Source organism: Dermacentor variabilis, chromosome 8, assembly GCF_050947875.1.
Source record: "Dermacentor variabilis isolate Ectoservices chromosome 8, ASM5094787v1, whole genome shotgun sequence".
NCBI classification, from domain to species: domain Eukaryota; kingdom Metazoa; phylum Arthropoda; class Arachnida; order Ixodida; family Ixodidae; genus Dermacentor; species Dermacentor variabilis.
In genome coordinates, this window is record NC_134575.1 from 144,820,947 (window position 1) to 144,835,332 (window position 14,386).

The 14,386-nt window shown below is 49.8% G+C and overlaps 9 non-coding genes and 13 pseudogenes across 9 annotated transcripts; all 22 read right to left on the reverse strand.

The window, feature by feature from the left end:
* Positions 1-465: 465 nt before the first annotated feature.
* Positions 466-584, reverse strand: LOC142592178 (5S ribosomal RNA; annotated as a pseudogene).
* Positions 585-1,109: 525 nt separating this feature from the next.
* On the reverse strand, positions 1,110-1,228 carry LOC142591999 (5S ribosomal RNA; annotated as a pseudogene).
* A 523-nt stretch (positions 1,229-1,751) lies between these two features.
* LOC142591900 (5S ribosomal RNA) lies at positions 1,752-1,870 on the reverse strand. The gene has a single exon (XR_012830623.1). It is a non-coding gene; the product is annotated as a 5S ribosomal RNA (ribosomal RNA).
* Positions 1,871-2,395: 525 nt separating this feature from the next.
* On the reverse strand, positions 2,396-2,514 carry LOC142591912 (5S ribosomal RNA). The gene has a single exon (XR_012830635.1). It is a non-coding gene; the product is annotated as a 5S ribosomal RNA (ribosomal RNA).
* A 524-nt stretch (positions 2,515-3,038) lies between these two features.
* Positions 3,039-3,157, reverse strand: LOC142592097 (5S ribosomal RNA; annotated as a pseudogene).
* Positions 3,158-3,682: 525 nt separating this feature from the next.
* On the reverse strand, positions 3,683-3,801 carry LOC142592264 (5S ribosomal RNA; annotated as a pseudogene).
* Positions 3,802-4,325: 524 nt separating this feature from the next.
* LOC142591911 (5S ribosomal RNA) lies at positions 4,326-4,444 on the reverse strand. The gene has a single exon (XR_012830634.1). It is a non-coding gene; the product is annotated as a 5S ribosomal RNA (ribosomal RNA).
* A 525-nt stretch (positions 4,445-4,969) lies between these two features.
* LOC142592180 (5S ribosomal RNA) lies at positions 4,970-5,088 on the reverse strand (annotated as a pseudogene).
* Positions 5,089-5,613: 525 nt separating this feature from the next.
* On the reverse strand, positions 5,614-5,732 carry LOC142592000 (5S ribosomal RNA; annotated as a pseudogene).
* A 523-nt stretch (positions 5,733-6,255) lies between these two features.
* On the reverse strand, positions 6,256-6,374 carry LOC142591924 (5S ribosomal RNA). The gene has a single exon (XR_012830646.1). It is a non-coding gene; the product is annotated as a 5S ribosomal RNA (ribosomal RNA).
* A 526-nt stretch (positions 6,375-6,900) lies between these two features.
* Positions 6,901-7,019, reverse strand: LOC142591913 (5S ribosomal RNA). Its single transcript, XR_012830636.1, has one exon. It is a non-coding gene; the product is annotated as a 5S ribosomal RNA (ribosomal RNA).
* A 524-nt stretch (positions 7,020-7,543) lies between these two features.
* Positions 7,544-7,662, reverse strand: LOC142592099 (5S ribosomal RNA; annotated as a pseudogene).
* Positions 7,663-8,185: 523 nt separating this feature from the next.
* Positions 8,186-8,304, reverse strand: LOC142591936 (5S ribosomal RNA). Its single transcript, XR_012830657.1, has one exon. It is a non-coding gene; the product is annotated as a 5S ribosomal RNA (ribosomal RNA).
* A 524-nt stretch (positions 8,305-8,828) lies between these two features.
* On the reverse strand, positions 8,829-8,947 carry LOC142591914 (5S ribosomal RNA). The gene has a single exon (XR_012830637.1). It is a non-coding gene; the product is annotated as a 5S ribosomal RNA (ribosomal RNA).
* Positions 8,948-9,471: 524 nt separating this feature from the next.
* LOC142592100 (5S ribosomal RNA) lies at positions 9,472-9,590 on the reverse strand (annotated as a pseudogene).
* A 526-nt stretch (positions 9,591-10,116) lies between these two features.
* Positions 10,117-10,235, reverse strand: LOC142591985 (5S ribosomal RNA; annotated as a pseudogene).
* A 523-nt stretch (positions 10,236-10,758) lies between these two features.
* On the reverse strand, positions 10,759-10,877 carry LOC142591864 (5S ribosomal RNA). The gene has a single exon (XR_012830589.1). It is a non-coding gene; the product is annotated as a 5S ribosomal RNA (ribosomal RNA).
* Positions 10,878-11,401: 524 nt separating this feature from the next.
* On the reverse strand, positions 11,402-11,520 carry LOC142592101 (5S ribosomal RNA; annotated as a pseudogene).
* A 527-nt stretch (positions 11,521-12,047) lies between these two features.
* Positions 12,048-12,166, reverse strand: LOC142591987 (5S ribosomal RNA; annotated as a pseudogene).
* A 529-nt stretch (positions 12,167-12,695) lies between these two features.
* Positions 12,696-12,814, reverse strand: LOC142592228 (5S ribosomal RNA; annotated as a pseudogene).
* A 525-nt stretch (positions 12,815-13,339) lies between these two features.
* Positions 13,340-13,458, reverse strand: LOC142592169 (5S ribosomal RNA; annotated as a pseudogene).
* Positions 13,459-13,984: 526 nt separating this feature from the next.
* On the reverse strand, positions 13,985-14,103 carry LOC142591915 (5S ribosomal RNA). Its single transcript, XR_012830638.1, has one exon. It is a non-coding gene; the product is annotated as a 5S ribosomal RNA (ribosomal RNA).
* Positions 14,104-14,386: the final 283 nt, after the last annotated feature.

Consider the following 14,386-nt stretch of genomic DNA (forward strand, 5'->3'; position numbering starts at 1 on the left):
GTATTGCTACAGCATACAGCACGTACGCGGCAGTCTTTCCGTGAACAATACACGCACGCGTCGGTTACGTTGACCACTCCGTTTGTGGTTGTTCGCTGCATGCGTGCGTGCTAGGGCTCACAAAAACAAGAGGGCAATCGCCACATTTTGCGCGCGTTGCAGCCCACAAGGTGCCACTTTATTGATGCATTGTCATTGAGCTGTATGCGGGTGTGATAAGTAAGCGGTTAGAAGCTTGTGCGACTAAATTTTGCATCATTACGTATACCGCTTACCACCGTCATCATTCCGCGTACAATATCGTGTAGTGGCCTGAATATTGTTGGTGTTACACTTCGGCGTTGGCTCTACCAGCAGGCTCCAGTTGAACGTAAGTTACAGTAAATGCAACCACCCACACGTTGTGCAAATGAAAAAAAAAACAAGACGTCACAGAAGCACGCAATAAAAAAGCAAAAAGAACGGTGCCATCAGCACTCGGTGTTCCCAGGTGGTCTCCCTCCCAAATACTAACCGAGCCCAATGCTGCTTAGCTTCGGGGATCGGACGAGAACGGGCGTATTCAGCATGGTATGGCCGACGGCGAGAATGTGCTGTTTACGACTGCACCTGTATCGTGCTGCTATGTTGTGCAGTCGCCGAATGTATTGCTACAGCATACAGCACGTACGCGGCAGACTTTCCGTGAACAATACACGCACGCGTCGTGTACGTTGATCACTCCGTTTGTGGTTGTTCGCTGCATGCGTGCGTGCTAGTGCTCACAAAAACAAGAGGGCGAGCGCCACATTTTGTGCGCGTTGCAGCCCACAAGGTGCCACTTTATTAATGCGTTGACATTGAGCTGTATGCGGGTGTGATAAGTAAGCGGTTAGAAGCTTGTGCGACTAAATTTTGCATCATTACGTATACCGCTTACCACCGTCATCATTCCGCGTACAATATCGTGTAGTGGCGTGAATATTGTTGGTGTAACACTTCGGCGTTGGCTCTACCAGCAGGCTCCAGTTGAACGTAAGTTACAGTAAATGCAACCACCCACACGTTGTGCAAATGAAAAAAAAACAAGACGTCACAGAAGCACGCAATAAAAAAGAAAAAAAGAACGGTGCCATCAGCACTCGGTGTTCCCAGGTGGTCTCTCTCCCAAGTACTGACCGAGCCCAATGCTGCTTAGCTTCGGGGATCGGACGAGAACCGGCGTATTCAGCATGGTATGGCCGATGGCGAGAATGGGCTGTTTACGACTGCACCTGTATCGTGCTGCTATGTTGTGCAGTCGCCGAATGTATTGCTACAGCATACAGCACGTACGCGGCAGTCTTTCCGTGAACAATACACGCACGCGTCGTGTACGTTGATGACTCCGTTTGTGGTTGTTCGCTGCATGCGTGCGTGCTAGTGCTCACAAAAACAAGAGGGCGAGCGCCACATTTTGCGCGCGTTGCAGCCCACAAGGTGCCACTTTATTGATGCGTTGTCATTGAGCTGTATGCGGGTGTGATAAGTAAGCGGTTAGAAGCTTGTGCGACTAAATTTTGCATCATTACGTATACCGCTTACCACCGTCATCATTCCGCGTACAATATCGTGTAGTGGCCTGAATATTGTTGGTGTTACACTTCGGCGTTGGCTATACCAGCAGGCTCCAGTTGAACGTAAGTTACAGTAAATGCAACCACCCACACGTTGTGCAAATAAAAAAAAACAAGACGTCACAGAAGCACGCAATAAAAAAGCAAAAAGAACGGTGCCATCAGCACTCGGTGTTCCCAGGTGGTCTCCCTCCCAAGTACTGACCGAGCCCAATGCTGCTTAGCTTCGGGGATCGGACGAGAACCGGCGTATTCAGCATGGTATGGCCGATGGCGAGAATGAGCTGTTTACGACTGCACCTGTATCGTGCTGCTATGTTGTCCAGTCGCCGAATGTATTGCTACAGCATACAGCACGTACGCGGCAGTCTTTCCGTGAACAATACACGCACGCGTCGGTTACGTTGATCACTCCGTTTGTGGTTGTTCGCTGCATGCGTGCGTGCTAGTGCTCACAAAAACAAGAGGGCAATCGCCACATTTTGCGCGCGTTGCAGCCCACAAGGTGCCACTTTATTGATGCATTGTCATTGAGCTGTATGCGGGTGTGATAAGTAAGCGGTTAGAAGCTTGTGCGACTAAATTTTGCATCATTACGTATACCGCTTACCACCGTCATCATTCCGCGTACAATATCGTGTAGTGGCCTGAATATTGTTGGTGTTACACTTCGGCGTTGGCTCTACCAGCAGGCTCCAGTTGAACGTAAGTTACAGTAAATGCAACCACCCACACGTCGTGCAAATGAAAAAAAAAACAAGACGTCACAGAAGCACGCAATAAAAAAGCAAAAAGAACGGTGCCATCAGCACTCGGTGTTCCCAGGTGGTCTCCCTCCCAAATACTAACCGAGCCCAATGCTGCTTAGCTTCGGGGATCGGACGAGAACCGGCGTATTCAGCATGGTATGGCCGACGGCGAGAATGTGCTGTTTACGACTGCACCTGTATCGTGCTGCTATGTTGTGCATTCGCCGAATGTATTGCTACAGCATACAGCACGTACGCGGCAGTCTTTCCGTGAACAATACACGCACGCGTCGTGTACGTTGATCACTCCGTTTGTGGTTGTTCGCTGCATGCGTGCGTGCTAGTGCTCACAAAAACAAGAGGGCGAACGCCACATTTTGTGCGCGTTGCAGCCCACAAGGTGCCACTTTATTGATGCGTTGACATTGAGCTGTATGCGGGTGTGATAAGTAAGCGGTTAGAAGCTTGTGCGACTAAATTTTGCATCATTACGTATACCGCTTACCACCGTCATCATTCCGCGTACAATATCGTGTAGTGGCGTGAATATTGTTGGTGTAACACTTCGGCGTTGGCTCTACCAGCAGGCTCCAGTTGAACGTAAGTTACAGTAAATGCAACCACCCACACGTTGTGCAAATGAAAAAAAAACAAGACGTCACAGAAGCACGCAATAAAAAAGCAAAAAGAACGGTGCCATCAGCACTCGGTGTTCCCAGGTGGTATCTCTCCCAAGTACTGACCGAGCCCAATGCTGCTTAGCTTCGGGGATCGGACGAGAACCGGCGTATTCAGCATGGTATGGCCGATGGCGAGAATGGGCTGTTTACGACTGCACCTGTATCGTGCTGCTATGTTGTGCAGTCGCCGAATGTATTGCTACAGCATACAGCACGTACGCGGCAGTCTTTCCGTGAACAATACACGCACGCGTCGTGTACGTTGATGACTCCGTTTGTGGTTGTTCGCTGCATGCGTGCGTGCTAGTGCTCACAAAAACAAGAGGGCGAGCGCCACATTTTGCGCGCGTTGCAGCCCACAAGGTGCCACTTTATTGATGCGTTGTCATTGAGCTGTATGCGGGTGTGATAAGTAAGCGGTTAGAAGCTTGTGCGACTAAATTTTGCATCATTACGTATACCGCTTACCACCGTCATCATTCCGCGTACAATATCGTGTAGTGGCCTGAATATTGTTGGTGTTACACTTCGGCGTTGGCTATACCAACAGGCTCCAGTTGAACGTAAGTTACAGTAAATGCAACCACCCGCACGTTGTGCAAATGAAAAAAAAAACAAGACGTCACAGAAGCACGCAATAAAAAAGCAAAAAGAACGGTGCCATCAGCACTCGGTGTTCCCAGGTGGTCTCCCTCCCAAGTACTGACCGAGACCAATGCTGCTTAGCTTCGGAGAACGGACGAGAACCGCCGTATTCAGCATGGTATGGCCGATGGCGAGAATGTGCTGTTTACGAGTGCACCTGTATCTTGCTGCTATGTTGTGCAGTCGCCGAATGTATTGCTACAGCATACAGCACGTACGCGGCAGTCTTTCCGTGAACAATACACGCACGCGTCGTGTACGTTGATCACTCCGTTTCTGGTTGTTCGCTGCATGCGTGCGTGCTAGTGCTCACAAAAACAAGAGGGCGAGCGCCACATTTTGCGCGCGTTGCAGCCCACAAGGTGCCACTTTATTGATGCGTTGTCATTGAGCTGTATGCGGGTGTGATAAGTAAGCGGTTAGAAGCTTGTGCGACTAAATTTTGCATCATTACGTATACCGCTTACCACCGTCATCATTCCGCGTACAATATCGTGTAGTGGCCTGAATATTGTTGGTGTTACACTTCGGCGTTGGCTATACCAACAGGCTCCAGTTGAACGTAAGTTACAGTAAATGCAACCACCCACACGTTGTGCAAATAAAAAAAAAACAAGACGTCACAGAAGCACGCAATAAAAAAGCAAAAAGAACGGTGCCATCAGCACTCGGTGTTCCCAGGTGGTCTCCCTCCCAAGTACTGACCGAGCCCAATGCTGCTTAGCTTCGGGGATCGGACGAGAACCGGCGTATTCAGCATGGTATGGCCGATGGCGAGAATGAGCTGTTTACGACTGCACCTGTATCGTGCTGCTATGTTGTCCAGTCGCCGAATGTATTGCTACAGCATACAGCACGTACGCGGCAGTCTTTCCGTGAACAATACACGCACGCGTCGGTTACGTTGACCACTCCGTTTGTGGTTGTTCGCTGCATGCGTGCGTGCTAGGGCTCACAAAAACAAGAGGGCAATCGCCACATTTTGCGCGCGTTGCAGCCCACAAGGTGCCACTTTATTGATGCATTGTCATTGAGCTGTATGCGGGTGTGATAAGTAAGCGGTTAGAAGCTTGTGCGACTAAATTTTGCATCATTACGTATACCGCTTACCACCGTCATCATTCCGCGTACAATATCGTGTAGTGGCCTGAATATTGTTGGTGTTACACTTCGGCGTTGGCTCTACCAGCAGGCTCCAGTTGAACGTAAGTTACAGTAAATGCAACCACCCACACGTTGTGCAAATGAAAAAAAAAACAAGACGTCACAGAAGCACGCAATAAAAAAGCAAAAAGAACGGTGCCATCAGCACTCGGTGTTCCCAGGTGGTCTCCCTCCCAAATACTAACCGAGCCCAATGCTGCTTAGCTTCGGGGATCGGACGAGAACGGGCGTATTCAGCATGGTATGGCCGACGGCGAGAATGTGCTGTTTACGACTGCACCTGTATCGTGCTGCTATGTTGTGCAGTCGCCGAATGTATTGCTACAGCATACAGCACGTACGCGGCAGACTTTCCGTGAACAATACACGCACGCGTCGTGTACGTTGATCACTCCGTTTGTGGTTGTTCGCTGCATGCGTGCGTGCTAGTGCTCACAAAAACAAGAGGGCGAGCGCCACATTTTGTGCGCGTTGCAGCCCACAAGGTGCCACTTTATTAATGCGTTGACATTGAGCTGTATGCGGGTGTGATAAGTAAGCGGTTAGAAGCTTGTGCGACTAAATTTTGCATCATTACGTATACCGCTTACCACCGTCATCATTCCGCGTACAATATCGTGTAGTGGCGTGAATATTGTTGGTGTAACACTTCGGCGTTGGCTCTACCAGCAGGCTCCAGTTGAACGTAAGTTACAGTAAATGCAACCACCCACACGTTGTGCAAATGAAAAAAAAACAAGACGTCACAGAAGCACGCAATAAAAAAGAAAAAAAGAACGGTGCCATCAGCACTCGGTGTTCCCAGGTGGTCTCTCTCCCAAGTACTGACCGAGCCCAATGCTGCTTAGCTTCGGGGATCGGACGAGAACCGGCGTATTCAGCATGGTATGGCCGATGGCGAGAATGGGCTGTTTACGACTGCACCTGTATCGTGCTGCTATGTTGTGCAGTCGCCGAATGTATTGCTACAGCATACAGCACGTACGCGGCAGTCTTTCCGTGAACAATACACGCACGCGTCGTGTACGTTGATGACTCCGTTTGTGGTTGTTCGCTGCATGCGTGCGTGCTAGTGCTCACAAAAACAAGAGGGCGAGCGCCACATTTTGCGCGCGTTGCAGCCCACAAGGTGCCACTTTATTGATGCGTTGTCATTGAGCTGTATGCGGGTGTGATAAGTAAGCGGTTAGAAGCTTGTGCGACTAAATTTTGCATCATTACGTATACCGCTTACCACCGTCATCATTCCGCGTACAATATCGTGTAGTGGCCTGAATATTGTTGGTGTTACACTTCGGCGTTGGCTATACCAGCAGGCTCCAGTTGAACGTAAGTTACAGTAAATGCAACCACCCACACGTTGTGCAAATAAAAAAAAACAAGACGTCACAGAAGCACGCAATAAAAAAGCAAAAAGAACGGTGCCATCAGCACTCGGTGTTCCCAGGTGGTCTCCCTCCCAAGTACTGACCGAGCCCAATGCTGCTTAGCTTCGGGGATCGGACGAGAACCGGCGTATTCAGCATGGTATGGCCGATGGCGAGAATGAGGTGTTTACGACTGCACCTGTATTGTGCTGCTATGTTGTCCAGTCGCCGAATGTATTGCTACAGCATACAGCACGTACGCGGCAGTCTTTCCGTGAACAATACACGCACGCGTCGGTTACGTTGATCACTCCGTTTGTGGTTGTTCGCTGCATGCGTGCGTGCTAGTGCTCACAAAAACAAGAGGGCAATCGCCACATTTTGCGCGCGTTGCAGCCCACAAGGTGCCACTTTATTGATGCATTGTCATTGAGCTGTATGCGGGTGTGATAAGTAAGCGGTTAGAAGCTTGTGCGACTAAATTTTGCATCATTACGTATACCGCTTACCACCGTCATCATTCCGCGTACAATATCGTGTAGTGGCCTGAATATTGTTGGTGTTACACTTCGGCGTTGGCTCTACCAGCAGGCTCCAGTTGAACGTAAGTTACAGTAAATGCAACCACCCACACGTCGTGCAAATGAAAAAAAAAAACAAGACGTCACAGAAGCACGCAATAAAAAAGCAAAAAGAACGGTGCCATCAGCACTCGGTGTTCCCAGGTGGTCTCCCTCCCAAATACTAACCGAGCCCAATGCTGCTTAGCTTCGGGGATCGGACGAGAACCGGCGTATTCAGCATGGTATGGCCGACGGCGAGAATGTGCTGTTTACGACTGCACCTGTATCGTGCTGCTATGTTGTGCATTCGCCGAATGTATTGCTACAGCATACAGCACGTACGCGGCAGTCTTTCCGTGAACAATACACGCACGCGTCGTGTACGTTGATCACTCCGTTTGTGGTTGTTCGCTGCATGCGTGCGTGCTAGTGCTCACAAAAACAAGAGGGCGAACGCCACATTTTGTGCGCGTTGCAGCCCACAAGGTGCCACTTTATTGATGCGTTGACATTGAGCTGTATGCGGGTGTGATAAGTAAGCGGTTAGAAGCTTGTGCGACTAAATTTTGCATCATTACGTATACCGCTTACCACCGTCATCATTCCGCGTACAATATCGTGTAGTGGCGTGAATATTGTTGGTGTAACACTTCGGCGTTGGCTCTACCAGCAGGCTCCAGTTGAACGTAAGTTACAGTAAATGCAACCACCCACACGTTGTGCAAATGAAAAAAAAACAAGACGTCACAGAAGCACGCAATAAAAAAGCAAAAAGAACGGTGCCATCAGCACTCGGTGTTCCCAGGTGGTATCTCTCCCAAGTACTGACCGAGCCCAATGCTGCTTAGCTTCGGGGATCGGACGAGAACCGGCGTATTCAGCATGGTATGGCCGATGGCGAGAATGGGCTGTTTACGACTGCACCTGTATCGTGCTGCTATGTTGTGCAGTCGCCGAATGTATTGCTACAGCATACAGCACGTACGCGGCAGTCTTTCCGTGAACAATACACGCACGCGTCGTGTACGTTGATGACTCCGTTTGTGGTTGTTCGCTGCATGCGTGCGTGCTAGTGCTCACAAAAACAAGAGGGCGAGCGCCACATTTTGCGCGCGTTGCAGCCCACAAGGTGCCACTTTATTGATGCGTTGTCATTGAGCTGTATGCGGGTGTGATAAGTAAGCGGTTAGAAGCTTGTGCGACTAAATTTTGCATCATTACGTATACCGCTTACCACCGTCATCATTCCGCGTACAATATCGTGTAGTGGCCTGAATATTGTTGGTGTTACACTTCGGCGTTGGCTATACCAGCAGGCTCCAGTTGAACGTAAGTTACAGTAAATGCAACCACCCACACGTTGTGCAAATAAAAAAAAACAAGACGTCACAGAAGCACGCAATAAAAAAGCAAAAAGAACGGTGCCATCAGCACTCGGTGTTCCCAGGTGGTCTCCCTCCCAAGTACTGACCGAGCCCAATGCTGCTTAGCTTCGGGGATCGGACGAGAACCGGCGTATTCAGCATGGTATGGCCGATGGCGAGAATGAGCTGTTTACGACTGCACCTGTATCGTGCTGCTATGTTGTCCAGTCGCCGAATGTATTGCTACAGCATACAGCACGTACGCGGCCGTCTTTCCGTGAACAATACACGCACGCGTCGGTTACGTTGATCACTCCGTTTGTGGTTGTTCGCTGCATGCGTGCGTGCTAGTGCTCAAAAACAAGAGGGCAATCGCCACATTTTGCGCGCGTTGCAGCCCACAAGGTGCCACTTTATTGATGCATTGTCATTGAGCTGTATGCGGGTGTGATAAGTAAGCGGTTAGAAGCTTGTGCGACTAAATTTTGCATCATTACGTATACCGCTTACCACCGTCATCATTCCGCGTACAATATCGTGTAGTGGCCTGAATATTGTTGGTGTTACACTTCGGCGTTGGCTCTACCAGCAGGCTCCAGTTGAACGTAAGTTACAGTAAATGCAACCACCCACACGTTGTGCAAATGAAAAAAAAAAACAAGACCTCACAGAAGCACGCAATAAAAAAGCAAAAAGAACGGTGCCATCAGCACTCGGTGTTCCCAGGTGGTCTCCCTCCCAAATACTAACCGAGCCCAATGCTGCTTAGCTTCGGGGATCGGACGAGAACCGGCGTATTCAGCATGGTATGGCCGACGGCGAGAATGTGCTGTTTACGACTGCACCTGTATCGTGCTGCTATGTTGTGCATTCGCCGAATGTATTGCTACAGCATACAGCACGTACGCTGCAGTCTTTCCGTGAACAATACACGCACGCGTCGTGTACGTTGATCACTCCGTTTGTGGTTGTTCGCTGCATGCGTGCGTGCTAGTGCTCACAAAAACAAGAGGGCGAACGCCACATTTTGTGCGCGTTGCAGCCCACAAGGTGCCACTTTATTGATGCGTTGACATTGAGCTGTATGCGGGTGTGATAAGTAAGCGGTTAGAAGCTTGTGCGACTAAATTTTGCATCATTACGTATACCGCTTACCACCGTCATCATTCCGCGTACAATATCGTGTAGTGGCGTGAATATTGTTGGTGTAACACTTCGGCGTTGGCTCTACCAGCAGGCTCCAGTTGAACGTAAGTTACAGTAAATGCAACCACCCACACGTTGTGCAAATGAAAAAAAAACAAGACGTCACAGAAGCACGCAATAAAAAAGCAAAAAGAACGGTGCCATCAGCACTCGGTGTTCCCAGGTGGTATCTCTCCCAAGTACTGACCGAGCCCAATGCTGCTTAGCTTCGGGGATCGGACGAGAACCGGCGTATTCAGCATGGTATGGCCGATGGCGAGAATGGGCTGTTTACGACTGCACCTGTATCGTGCTGCTATGTTGTGCAGTCGCCGAATGTATTGCTACAGCATACAGCACGTACGCGGCAGTCTTTCCGTGAACAATACACGCACGCGTCGTGTACGTTGATGACTCCGTTTGTGGTTGTTCGCTGCATGCGTGCGTGCTAGTGCTCACAAAAACAAGAGGGCGAGCGCCACATTTTGCGCGCGTTGCAGCCCACAAGGTGCCACTTTATTGATGCGTTGTCATTGAGCTGTATGCGGGTGTGATAAGTAAGCGGCTAGAAGCTTGTGCGACTAAATTTTGCATCATTACGTATACCGCTTACCACCGTCATCATTCCGCGTACAATATCGTGTAGTGGCCTGAATATTCTTGGTGTTACACTTCGGCGTTGGCTCTACCAGCAGGCTCCAGTTGAACGTAAGTTACAGTAAATGCAACCACCCACACGTTGTGCAAATGAAAAAAAAAAACAAGACGTCACAGAAGCACGCAATAAAAAACCAAAAAGAATGGTGCCATCAGCACTCGGTGTTCCCAGGTGGTCTCCCTTCCAAGTGCTGACCGAGCCCAATGCTGCTTAGCTTCGGAGATCGGACGAGAACCGGCGTATTCAGCATGGTATGGCCGATGGCGAGAATGTGCTGTTTACGACTGCACCTGTATCGTGCTGCTATGTTGTGCAGTCGCCGAATGTATTGCTACACCATACAGCACGTACGCGGCAGTCTTTCCGTGAACAATACACGCACGCGTCGTGTACGTTGATCACTCCGTTTGTGGTTGTTCGCTGCATGCGTGCGTGCTAGTGCTCACAAGAACAAGAGGGCGAGCGCCACATCTTGCGCGCGTTGCAGCCCACAAGGTGCCACTTTATTGATGCGTTGTCATTGAGCTGTATGCGGGTGTGATAAGTAAGCGATTAGAAGCTTGCGCGACTAAGTTTTGCATCATTACGTATACCGCTTGCCACCGTCATCATTCCGCGTACAATATCGTGTAGTGGCTTGAATATTGTTGGTGTTACACTTCGGCGTTGGCTCTACCAGCAGGCTCCAGTTGAACGTAAGTTACAGTAAATGCAACCACCCACACGTTGTGCAAATAAAAAAAAACAAGACGTCACAGAAGCACGCAATAAAAAAGCAAAAAGAACGGTGCCATCAGCACTCGGTGTTCCCAGGTGGTCTCCCTCCCAAGTACTGACCGAGCCCAATGCTGCTTAGCTTCGGGGATCGGACGAGAACCGGCGTATTCAGCATGGTATGGCCGACGGCGAGAATGTGCTGTTTACGACTGCACCTGTATCGTGCTGCTATGTTGTGCATTCGCCGAATGTATTGCTACAGCATACAGCACGTACGCGGCAGTCTTTCCGTGAACAATACACGCACGCGTCGTGTACGTTGATCACTCCGTTTGTGGTTGTTCGCTGCATGCGTGCGTGCTAGTGCTCACAAAAACAAGAGGGCGAACGCCACATTTTGTGCGCGTTGCAGCCCACAAGGTGCCACTTTATTGATGCGTTGACATTGAGCTGTATGCGGGTGTGATAAGTAAGCGGTTAGAAGCTTGTGCGACTAAATTTTGCATCATTACGTATACCGCTTACCACCGTCATCATTCCGCGTACAATATCGTGTAGTGGCGTGAATATTGTTGGTGTAACACTTCGGCGTTGGCTCTACCAGCAGGCTCCAGTTGAACGTAAGTTACAGTAAATGCAACCACCCACACGTTGTGCAAATGAAAAAAAAACAAGACGTCACAGAAGCACGCAATAAAAAAGCAAAAAGAACGGTGCCATCAGCACTCGGTGTTCCCAGGTGGTATCTCTCCCAAGTACTGACCGAGCCCAATGCTGCTTAGCTTCGGGGATCGGACGAGAACCGGCGTATTCAGCATGGTATGGCCGATGGCGAGAATGGGCTGTTTACGACTGCACCTGTATCGTGCTGCTATGTTGTGCAGTCGCCGAATGTATTGCTACAGCATACAGCACGTACGCGGCAGTCTTTCCGTGAACAATACACGCACGCGTCGTGTATGTTGATGACTCCGTTTGTGGTTGTTCGCTGCATGCGTGCGTGCTAGTGCTCACAAAAACAAGAGGGCGAGCGCCACATTTTGCGCGCGTTGCAGCCCACAAGGTGCCACTTTATTGATGCGTTGTCATTGAGCTGTATGCGGGTGTGATAAGTAAGCGGCTAGAAGCTTGTGCGACTAAATTTTGCATCATTACGTATACCGCTTACCACCGTCATCATTCCGCGTACAATATCGTGTAGTGGCCTGAATATTCTTGGTGTTACACTTCGGCGTTGGCTCTACCAGCAGGCTCCAGTTGAACGTAAGTTACAGCAAATGCAACCACCCGCACGTTGTGCAAATGAAAAAAAAAAAACAAGACGTCACAGAAGCACGCAATAAAAAACCAAAAAGAATGGTGCCATCAGCACTCGGTGTTCCCAGGTGGTCTCCCTTCCAAGTGCTGACCGAGCCCAATGCTGCTTAGCTTCGGAGATCGGACGAGAACCGGCGTATTCAGCATGGTATGGCCGATGGCGAGAATGTGCTGTTTACGACTGCACCTGTATCGTGCTGCTATGTTGTGCAGTCGCCGAATGTATTGCTACACCATACAGCACGTACGCGGCAGTCTTTCCGTGAACAATACACGCACGCGTCGTGTACGTTGATCACTCCGTTTGTGGTTGTTCGCTGCATGCGTGCGTGCTAGTGCTCACAAGAACAAGAGGGCGAGCGCCACATCTTGCGCGCGTTGCAGCCCACAAGGTGCCACTTTATTGATGCATTGTCATTGAGCTGTATGCGGGTGTGATAAGTAAGCGATTAGAAGCTTGCGCGACTAAATTTTGCATCATTACGTATACCGCTTGCCACCGTCATCATTCCGCGTACAATATCGTGTAGTGGCCTGTATATTGTTGGTGTTACACTTCGGCGTTGGCTCTACCAGCAGGCTCCAGTTGAACGTAAGTTACAGTAAATGCAACCACCCACACGTTGTGCAAATGAAAACAAAAAAAAACAAGACGTCACAGAAGCACGCAATAAAAAAGCAAAAAGAACGGTGCCATCAGCACTCGGTGTTCCCAGGTGGTCTCCCTCCCAAGTACTGACCGCGCCCAATGCTGCTTAGCTTCGGGGATCGGACGAGAACCGCCGTATTCAGCATGGTATGGCCAATGGCGAGAATGTGCTGTTTACGACTGCACCTGTATCGTGCTGCTATGTTGTGCAGTCGCCGAATGTATTGCTACAGCATACAGCACGTACGCGGCAGTCTTTCCGTGAACAAAACACGCACGCGTCGGTTACGTTGATCACTCCGTTTGTGGTTGTTCGCTGCATGCGTGCGTGCTAGTGCTCACAAAAACAAGAGGGCAATCGCCACATTTTGCGCGCGTTGCAGCCCACAAGGTGCCACTTTATTGATGCATTGTCATTGAGCTGTATGCGGGTGTGATAAGTAAGGGGTTAGAAGCTTGTGCGACTAAATTTTGCATCATTACGTATACCGCTTACCACCGTCATCATTCCGCGTACAATATCGTGTAGTGGCCTGAATATTGTTGGTGTTACACTTCGGCGTTGGCTCTACCAGCAGGCTCCAGTTGAACGTAAGTTACAGTAAATGCAACCACCCACACGTTGTGCAAATGAAAAAAAAAACAAGACGTCACAGAAGCACGCAATAAAAAAGCAAAAAGAACGGTGCCATAAGCACTCGGTGTTCCCAGGTGGTCTCCCTCCCAAATACTAACCGAGCCCAATGCTGCTTAGCTTCGGGGATCGGACGAGAACCGGCGTATTCAGCATGGTATGGCCGACGGCGAGAATGTGTTGTTTACGACTGCACCTGTATCGTGCTGCTATGTTGTGCAGTCGCCGAATGTATTGCTACAGCATACAGCACGTACGCGGCAGTCTTTCCGTGAACAATACACGCACGCGTGGGTTACGTTGATCACTCCGTTTGTGGTTGTTCGCTGCATGCGTGCGTGCTAGTGCTCACAAAAACAAGAGGGCAATCGCCACATTTTGCGCGCGTTGCAGCCCACAAGGTGCCACTTTATTGATGCATTGTCATTGAGCTGTATGCGGGTGTGATAAGTAAGCGGTTAGAAGCTTGTGCGACTAAATTTTGCATCATTACGTATACCGCTTACCACCGTCATCATTCCGCGTACAATATCGTGTAGTGGCCTGAATATTGTTGGTGTTACACTTCGGCGTTGGCTCTACCAGCAGGCTCCAGTTGAACGTAAGTTACAGTAAATGCAACCACCCACACGTTGTGCAAATGAAAAAAAAAAACAAGACGTCACAGAAGCACGCAATAAAAAAGCAAAAAGAACGGTGCCATCAGCACTCGGTGTTCCCAGGTGGTCTCCCTCCCAAATACTAACCGAGCCCAATGCTGCTTAGCTTCGGGGATCGGACGAGAACCGGCGTATTCAGCATGGTATGGCCGACGGCGAGAATGTGCTGTTTACGACTGCACCTGTATCGTGCTGCTATGTTGTGCATTCGCCGAATGTATTGCTACAGCATACAGCACGTACGCGGCAGTCTTTCCGTGAACAATACACGCACGCGTCGTGTACGTTGATCACTCCGTTTGTGGTTGTTCGCTGCATGCGTGCGTGCTAGTGCTCACAAAAACAAGAGGGCGAACGCCACATTTTGTGCGCGTTGCAGCCCACAAGGTGCCACTTTATTGATGCGTTGACATTGAGCTGTATGCGGGTGTGATAAGTAA